Source organism: Nanorana parkeri, unplaced genomic scaffold, assembly GCF_000935625.1.
Source record: "Nanorana parkeri isolate BGI_ZX_2015 unplaced genomic scaffold, ASM93562v1 scaffold623, whole genome shotgun sequence".
Classification (NCBI taxonomy): Eukaryota; Metazoa; Chordata; class Amphibia; order Anura; family Dicroglossidae; genus Nanorana; species Nanorana parkeri.
In genome coordinates, this window is record NW_017306891.1 from 341,409 (window position 1) to 351,494 (window position 10,086).

Here is a 10,086-nt window from a genome sequence, read left to right on the forward strand (position 1 = left end):
GGGGGATTTTGTCTTTAATGTCACTTTAATATGTCAAAATTGGAATGTCATACCAACAATAATTTGAAAAAGTTATTGTGTGTGTTGTAAAGTAGTCACTGCTCCAAGCTCACTCCTGTGCTGGATTACAATCTCACGTTTACTTTACTAATTTGTATTGAGATTGTAGTCCATCACAGGAGTGAGTTTGGAGCGGCGACTACTTTACAACACACACAGGGACCATGGGGAACAAAAGTAGCCCCCCTCCAGCTGGAAGGACAGTGAAAGGACCAATTCAGAGATGATTTGAGGATCTACAGCTGAATGATACACAAATAAGATACATGACTGATGGGGCCAGGCCCCCGCCCTTTACAAATCCGGATACCAACAGGGGGAAGCACCCATACCAGCTGAGGGCCCCCCATTTTTGTAATGAACTCCGATTTTGTAGACCCCCCAAAGACCCCCTAACCTGCCAAGCTGCCGTGACAAAAGAAACCCCCCCAACCCCCATAACCACCAAATTGAGGGAGGGTGGGACAACCTGCTTCCTTCGTCGATTTCCAGAAAGAGGTAGTCCCTCAGCCCTCGCAGTCCCTTCCCATGAGGCTCCTCCCGGACACCTGACTCCCACGTCCAATCAGGTAAGAGCAGCTATTCCCATTTTATTTTTAACCCTTTCTCCCGGGACTATCCCTCCCCCCAGTCATGTAGCCCCTCCGCTTAGTCTCTCCGTGTCTGTCTTTTTTGTTAATAGTTAAGGTACTTGAATGCATTTTTAAGATCCAACTCCTTAGTTTAGTGTCACTTTAAGGTATACACGGCAAAACTAACTCTAAATATGTGCATAATCAATTACTCAGCTACCCTTTAAAGCAGAACTAAAAGGAAAACAAATTGCTGGAAGGTCGGGATTTTTTTGGTAGAAGAGACTTTGCCTGGTTCTTCTGCAAAAAAAAAAAATTACATCATACTCTCCCAGCAATTTTTTACTTTTTGTGTACACTGTACAGCACATATGCCATACAGAGTACAGACTCAGCCCATTCACAGCATCTCAAAGAACTCCACAAGCTTACAATCTAAGATACATACACGGCCAATTAAGACAGGAGTAAGTTAACCTTCCAGCATTTATTTGGGAGGAAACTCATGCAAGCACAGGGAGAACATGCAATGCCTTGCAGATAGTGATCTGACCAGGATTTGAACCAGGGACCACCAATGCTGTAAGGCAGAAGTGCTAACCACTAAGCCACTGTGTTCGTTTCTACAGGATGAAAATTACATGGACAAGGAGAGAATTACATGGACAAGGTTGTTAGGTGGAGAATCCTCTGGGCTACTTCTCAAAAAGAAAATATAATAAATAATTTGTTTCTCTATTCTTTATTAAAGCTTACAGGATGATGAAGAGCTTAATCAATGTGTTAGATGTCCATTGTTTCTTGTCTTGACAAGGGTATTGTATTTGTCCTGGTGTCACCTGGCAAACCTAATCCACGCCCAACTTCACCCCTTTAAATTAACTGAAACCACACCAGGGCTGGTACTTTGGGGCCACAGCAGCAATTTTATTAGCTACAAAGGCAAATAACATCCTTCTAAACCATAAATATAAAACAATAAATAACAGAATAACTGCAACTAGGATTAAGTCTTAGAAGGTCATTTTACAACAAACCAACTAGTATCTGCACACTTGGCTCCAGCCGCATTACCAACACAACTGCAGTTACCAAAATGAATCTTTACAAGACCCATTACCACAGGGATGCCATACCTGAGATGCCTCCCCGTTTTCAATTAAATATTACCTGCTGATGCTGTCCTTCAAAGACAACTAATACTCTGCCCGGTTTCACAGACAATTTCAGAACAAAATAAAACACACACTGTAATTACAATAAGTACTGTCCCTAAATTCTAAATAAGAGGATGGGGTGCTGCTCCAATGCAGCTGACCCCATCTGAAGCCAGAACCTTCTCTTTCCTCTGACCCTCCTACAGCTCCTCTTCATAGCCCCTCTTTTCAATGAATCAGGTATATGTCCTCACTACCCTTACTGCTTTACCTATTTTTTAACCATTATTACCCTTTGCCTCTCCAAACTAGGGATGAGCCGAGTGTTGGATTCGAACATGAGTTCGAATCGAACATCGGCAGTTCGAGCGTTCGCCGCGGACATTCCATAAGGAAAAATGCCCTCTGAAGCTCTGATTTGTTAAAGTCGTGCACCTGACCACAGGTCAAGTGCAAGACTTTCCCCTATCAGGGCTCAGTGTTGAATTAGAGCCATGATTGGGCAAAGTCATGATGACTCTGCCCAATCATAGCCTGCCTATCAGATGTCGGTAAACTACACAATTGGGCGTAGCAAGCTGTCAACGCTAGCTCCGCCTAATTGTGTATTTTTTGCCGGCATCTGTCAAAATACCATTATGCGGCGGGGAGCGGACGGGACGGCGGCCGGCAGGTTTTTTTAAATTTTTTATTATTTCTCTTTATTTCTTATTGTTTTATTTTTTATTTTTTATTTTGTCATCGTCGTGGACACTGCTGGACGCCATGATTGACCCTGGATTACGTTGGTGGATCAACATTTTTTTTTTTTAAATAAAAGTAAAAAACATGTCTTGTTTTTTTCCAAATAAAGGATTTTATCAAAAGTCTGGACTTTTTAATACCCCTTACTCATTCACAAGGGAGGGGGGTGGCATCTTAATTAAAGGGGTAACCCGATGCAAATAAGCCCCCTTGCCCGCAGACCCCTACAACCACCGGGTCAGGGTTGTGGGGACGAGGCCCTTCTCCCCATCCGTACAGGGACACCCTCCCAGTGCCGAGGGCATGTGGCCTGGTGTGGCTCCCTCCCCCCCCCCCCCCCCCTTTCCGACCCTGCCAGGCCTATGCTCGGATCAAGGGTCTGGTATGGAATTTTAGGGGGGACCCCATGTTCCCCCCCCCCATTTTTAGGGGTGGGGTTCCTCCTTAAAATTCCTACCAGACCTTAAGGGCCTGATATGACTTTAAGGGAGAATGTGATTCATTTTCAATGGTGCTCCAACTCGCATACATTCAGTAAATAAACGCACCCACCCTTTAGAACCCTGCAACACATGCAAAAGGATACACATGCTTTGCATTGTTGAGCGCTGAGGAACAATTAGACAGGTACATTTTTTTTGACCCATGGATGGGATGGAGAGCCCACTGAAAATTAATGGGCAACACACAGCAAATCCCATTAACAGGCCACAAATTCATCAATGTGCTTTTTAAAGTGATACTAAGCTCAGGAGTTAAATCTTCAAAAATGCATTCAAGTACCTTAACTATTAACAAAAATGTATCTTATTTGTGTATCACTCGGCTGTAGATCCTCAAATCATCTCTGAATTCATGGTGACACTGTCCTTCCAGCTGGAGGGGGCTACTTTTGTTCCCCATGGTCCCTGTGTGTGTTGTAAAGTAGTCACCGCTCCAAGCTCGCTCCTGTGATGGGCTACAATCTCAATACAAATTGGTAAACTATATGTGAGCTGAGTGATACACAAATAAGATACATTTTTGTCAATAGTTAGGGTACTTAAATGCATAGTTAAGATTAAACTCCTGAGTTTAGTGTCACTTTAAGTGTGAATGTGCCTAAACTTTTCACTTCCTTTCCCACTATTTTCCAATATTCTCTTCAAAGACATACTTGAATTTTTGGTTTATGTATATATTATTGGTATATTTTATATGCTGATTTTTTATTTTTGCTTTAAATTGTTTATCCATTATTAATTCCCAAATAAGTTGGATAGATAGAAAAAAAAAGTAAAAAATAAAAAAAATCAGTCCCCCTACCACTCCCAAATGAGATTCATTATAGGGACAGTCCTGTGCACTGTGTTCAGATGAAGCAATGGGAAGATGAATAATAAAGTTCATTATGATGAAGGCATGATATTTTTTTAAAGTGAGTCTCTTGCTTACAATTAATCTCTTGCAATCTCCTTTATTTGTCGTACTGTATGTATGTAAAAATGTTGTTTTAAATGGGACAATACTCACCTTCCCCCACATGCACTTTTAGCCCATTGGAAACTGTCCCACAAATAAAAGAGCCAGATTATAGTGGTTGCCTCTATGTCCTCCCCTGTGTTAGATCGTTTGGAAAGGAAGTGGCCCAAAGCTTGGTCGACAGTGGGGGAAACAGCCAAGAGGCATACTATAAAGTAAAAAAAAAACTGTTTCGTTTTCTAACCAACACTGTGAAAATTGCATTTTGAAAGTGAATAATTGCCACAGGCAACAACCCACCTCCTCAGCCTTGTTTTGGAACCCAGCTGGCACTCATTGGGTTAGTATTATCCTGTGTACCAATCTCGATGTAGGATTTGCTGAACCACCTGAAAATCGTTAGCAGACTCTTTCCTCTAGGCTGAAGGGATTAAATGAGCGATAATGCTGCACGGCAATTGTTACAGTACCAGTATGTAATTAAATTAAATATGTCAGGCTCGCAGAATAGACAAAGATCCAGAGAGTTTTCTCAGTGAATACAAAACAAAGACAAAATCTTGCTAAATAACCATTGAAATTAGCATTTTTCAAATACGCACTCAGGAATAAGCCAAAACACTAATCGAAGGCAGTGTCAATTGTGCAGTGATTCCGTAGTTATTCCTACTATTCCTATATTCAGCATGTGGGGAATATATACCAGTGAGAGAAGCAGAAAGAACTGCAGCTATAAATAAGAGCTGGAAACTATATATTTTTTTCTTCATTGGCTTAAAGCTAAACTCCGGGAAGGTATAAAAGATACAAATTTACGCAGCCGTGTATACATGAATACATCAGTAAATGTATTTTTTTTAATGAATTTGACTTGCTATCAGGCTCTTGAAGTCCTCTGTACGGAAGAGCTCAGAAAAGGAGTGAGCCAATCATTTGTGCTGCAGTGCTCATGTGCTAAAAAGGGACATGCTGACAGAAGGAGAGAACAGAGTGGCAAGGTGATGAACTCATCAGTTTTCTTCTTCACCTTTTACTGTCCCGGGGGAGTGAGTAGACCTGTTGTATTATTTAACTGTAGCAAAATAGAGAGGAAATGCTGTGTGTTAATCAGAACTGGATGGACAGAAATACAAATCCTTTGGCAGGTAAAACAACTCACCCTCAGTTTCGGCTGTGGACTGTCCCTCTGCATCCTCACATACAATGCAGAGCTTTTGGAGCTTGCATTGTACTTGATGACGTCAACGGACCTTAGAGCACCAGGGCCATTATTCAAGATAGAAGAGGACCGGTGCTGAACTGCAGAATATGTGAGTCTCTGGGGAGAGAGGAGGTTAGTATTGAAGCCATAGCCGATTTTGTTTTTCAGAATTGCTGGGCTATTACTTTAAAATGATTTTTCTTGTAATTATTATTTTTATCAAAGAACTAACAATCTGGGTCAATTTTCTGTTGTTGTCATGGTAGAAATAATAGATTCCAAGATTCTACCCTTATATATTTCCTTTCCTATCCACTTTTCTGTTCTTTTCGTTTCTTTCCCTTTCCCTTGTCATGTTTCTTTCCTTTCCTTTATGTTTTTATTTTCTTTCTTTCTTTATTCTTTCCTTTCCTTTTCCCTTCTTTTCCTTTATTTTTTCCCTTTCCTATTCATTTTCTTTCCCCTTCCTTTTTTTACTTTCTTTTCTTTACTTTACCTCTATTTTTCTCTTTTCTTTTCCTTACTTTTTTCCCTCTGCATTTCTTCTTCCGTCTCCTTTTCCTATCCTTTTATTTCTTTCCGTTATTTTCCCTTTTTTTCCCTTTCCTTTATTTTTCCATTTTCCTTGCCTTGCCTTTTCCCTTTTATTTCCTTTATTTGTCCTTTCCATTATTTTTCCTTTTCATTATTTTTCTTTCCTTCATTTTTTCCTTTCCCTATTTTCTTCCTTTCCTTCCCTTCCTTTTTCATTTTCTTTCCCTTCATCCTTTTCTTTCCTATTTCATTTCCTCTCTTCTCCTTTTTACTTTCCTTCACTATCTTGTTTCCCTTTCATTCCCTTTCTGTCTTTTTCCATTTATTTCCTTTTCTTTTCCTTTTTTTTTTTCTTTTTTGTTATTTTCTTCCTTCTTTATTTCCTTCCTCTCAGAGACTGAACCGTTTTAAAATTTAACAGGAAAAGTACAAAATAAGATAATTATACATAGAACAGTATTTCCATCACATTTATCACCAAAAGAACATCTTTAAAATAAAGCCACATTGTGAGATGCAACTTAGACACAGTTCAGAGATCAGGACTACTCTATGTTTATTATCCCATTCTATATGACAGATGTAAGGCACGGCTGCTCTGGATTGAAGCTCTATTATTTCTTTATCTGGATGCTAAGAAGACACTTGTTATGCCATCTTTGCTTCTAAGGCTTGTCTTCCATTTAAAGCTTAATGTACCTATATGATTAGAGTAATCTTTCTAGCATGTTATTTTTTTTTTTTCTTACAATGGTGAAAGCTGTTAAATAACACACACTTCTGCACAGATAAAAGAGTTGCTGGCAGCCTATAATTATGGAGCACCTGAAGTAATTTGACAAATTTAATGGTTATACTGCGGTCAATGCCCGTTGTGCTGTTCCCCTTTGCCTTGTCACAACACTGCTCTTTTTATGCTTCATTAGTCTGCCATATTCACAACACTCTTTCTGACAGGACTTGCTGTAATTTGTTGTTCAACAAAAAGGAAAAAAATATAGGTCGACTAAGGGCTTGTTTACACCATGCACATTGTGCTACAGTATATGTATGGTGTGAACAGGGCACACAGAAAGCATTTTTTTTTCTATCAGGGTTATTCACAAAAGGGTGAAGAGTTTGGAGAAGGCAGGAGAAATTAACAATCTAGGACAAAATAGCTGATTTGGAAAGTAAGCCGAATTGGAGAATTTTTCCAAATCAGCTATGTCGTCCTAGATTGTTCATTTCTCCGGCCTTCTCCAAACTCTTCACCCTTTTGTGTATAACCCTGCTAGTGTTTATTTCACACCATACGCAGCTCAATGGACATGGTGTGAAAAAGGCAAAGCGCTGCACAAACTGTTGGTGCTATATAAATCCTGTATAATAAAAATAAGACTGTTGGTATAGTGATTGGAGTTTTAACTCCCTTGTTCAAGGGAAATTATAATGTATCATAGCAAGCACATATTTTGAATCATTAATTCTGTGTTTATCTTTAAACATAACTCCCCCAGTTTCTGCACCAAGTCCACCATGGCCAACACATGTCCTGGGGCAATGTTTACCTGTGGGCGGTGCGTGAGGTGCGGTAGGGTAAGTTACATTGTGGTGTTGGAATACTAGGGGAACCAGGAGAGGACATGTGAATATATGTATATATGCTGATTGGTCTCTATTGTTACTATTCGAGGCCCCGTACACATGGACATACCTGTGTTTATTGGATGCTGAACAACAACTTTGGATATGTCCAGGGGTCAGATCCTTTCTGTTGTTTATTAGAACCTTCTTTGCTTTTTGGAATGGTGCACAAGATTATAAGAGAGGATTTCTCTCTGAGATACAGAATTAAGTGTTCATCTGGGGTGCATCCTGTACATATCACGTGTATATGTTGGACTTTACATGCCGGGGATCACTGTGTTGATTCAAGTGCCATAAATGATCTGTCAAATTTGACTCTTTGATGTTTGTTCACCATCATATATTTGCATCTGAGGTAGAACCAGATTTTGGCACACAGCACCTGTTCTCTAGGATATACAGATTTTGTCCCTCCGTTATATAGAGAGATACATGCTCAGGATAACCTGTTACATAGGGATGCAGAACACTTATTTTGCCAAACTAAGTATTGTGAGCAGAATATAAAACTGCAATCTATAACTGTTAGATGTGGGCCTAATCCATGGCATTCCCATGGATTCTAAGTGATATGGACACATACAGGGAGCCTGAACTGTGCTATGTGGACACGTGACAAATATATATATGAATTTACATGTATATTGATGGTATTTCTTCATAGTATTCTTACGTGTCCCTCAGATTTAATGGCATGACATATTCTATATGATTGAATCGTGGTAATGGTTTTAGTTGTTTGTAATGTAATTGTTCTATTCTTGCATTATTTATTTGTTGTTTTATATCACTAAAACTGTAAATTACATATGCTATGTGAAATTCTACTAGAATATGTGTTCTATCTCCTTTCATGTAAAAGATATCATCTACAGTGGGAAATTCAGCATTTTGTTACACTTCTATAGGGTCAGGAGACTGAACAAATTACAATACAAATATGGCCACTCATACCTGTAGACCTCATCTACACAAATACTCACCAATAGTTGGGTTGATTTACTAAAGGAGTAGAGGTTGTTAACCTTAGTAAAAGGAATGTTGACATTTAAAAGTGTATGTTCGCATTGCAAAGTAAATGATAGCAAATAAGGTGAACCTGTGCCCTTTTGAAAATCCACTCAACAATTTGTTACCAGTTATACAGTAAGGTGCACACGAAATGGCCTTTGAACAGTAGAACAGTAGAAAGGCATCATGGCACACTCACAAAAATAGAGGAGGAGAACCGGGACCAATGCTGGTTGTAGTACCAAGTTCCAAGTATCCTGGAACTAAGAGGACTTCAGGAGTATGATCGGTGTCTTTCTTGTTTAAGGATCTGTATCCATCCTGTTTATCTGCTACCTCAGTTGCTGTCCGCTGCCTCCTAAGTGGATCTACACTGATATGCCAACCAGGTCTGGTGAGTCTGGAGCTTTTGTCAGTTACCCCTGGAAGCTTAGAATCCCCATACCCTCTCTCCCCGGTGAAGATGTTCAATAAACCATTATTCTACATTTTACTACTGGAGTGGACATCAGTCTGTGGGCACTAGAAGAAGAGCGGTTAATGCTAATGTGTGGGCAGCTGAAGAACATACCCTAGACAGACTAGAGATGAACCAGGCATTCAGCGGCTCCTTCTGGGCTGAGCGCTACAATCTAAATGAACAGTCACTTTGCTCAAAGAACATTCTTTATTCCATCAGTAAATCAACTCTTTCTTTATTATCAGGAATAAAATCATAGTGCATTTCAGTGGAACTCAAGATCTTTGAGAGCTGTCAATGACACATTTACTCATGTGGTCTTAACCTTCCTGGCGGTAATCCCGAGTGTGGCTCGGGGTTAATTTTCAGTGCCAAAAGCGGTAACCCCGAGCCGCACTCGGGATTACACTGTGCGTCGCTTACCTTGTCCACTGTGCGTCGCTTACCCTTGCCCTGCTGTGGCCTCTGGCCCATGCCGGCAACCGTCTTCTGGGTTACGTCCCTTGCGAGCGCCCGCGTCACAGGGGGGGCGGAACCGGCGGGAGATTTAAAAGTTAAAACAAGAAGAAAAAAAATGGAGATAATCAGACCGCCAGGGAGGTTAAAGTGCACAGAGAAGGCTGCAGGATGGTGATAGGATTCCTTACCATGAAAGGTCCCAGGCAATAAGTGAAAAAGGAACTAGGCATTTAAGTTTCATTTTGTTCTGAATTGAAATTTGAACAAATTTCTTTAAATTCGGACATTTGGATGCATTTGAATTTTTTCAATTTGAATATATCTGAATTTAAGATGCATTTGAATGTATCTGAAATTTCAGATGCATCCAAATTTCTGAATTCTAATGCAGCCAAATTCGAACTAATCCAAATAATTTTTTTTTTTTACTGAATTTCATCTGAATGTTTAAATTTCCAACTCTAATGACCAGAAAGGATTAAGATGACCAGTACAGACAACAATGACCAGTACGGCCTAAAATGACCAGTACAGACTAAGATGACCAGTACGGACTAAGATGATCAGTACAGTACTAAAATGGCCACAACATTTTTTTATCCGAACCAAAAGCTAAACATTTGGAGAGATCGGAACTTAAAAAAACCCCAAGAAATTCCAAGAAATTCGGATTGATCTGCACCGAAAACAAAAATGTTTTAATCAATCTGAATAACAAACCAAATTGAAATTCGGATCTGAAGTCCAAACACATTTTTGGATGCTCTACATGTCTAATAGGAATATGGTGTTCATTGG

The 10,086-nt window shown here is 39.8% G+C and overlaps 1 long non-coding RNA gene across 1 annotated transcript in view; it reads right to left on the reverse strand.

Moving 5' to 3' along the window:
• The window catches only part of LOC108792279, a 12,382-nt gene extending 6,652 nt beyond the window's left edge, over window positions 1–5,730 (reverse strand). Inside the window, exon 1 of the long non-coding RNA XR_001941554.1 lies at window positions 5,720–5,730. This is a non-coding gene — a long non-coding RNA (uncharacterized LOC108792279). The remainder of the gene's footprint in view (window positions 1–5,719) is intronic.
• Window positions 5,731–10,086: the final 4,356 nt, after the last annotated feature.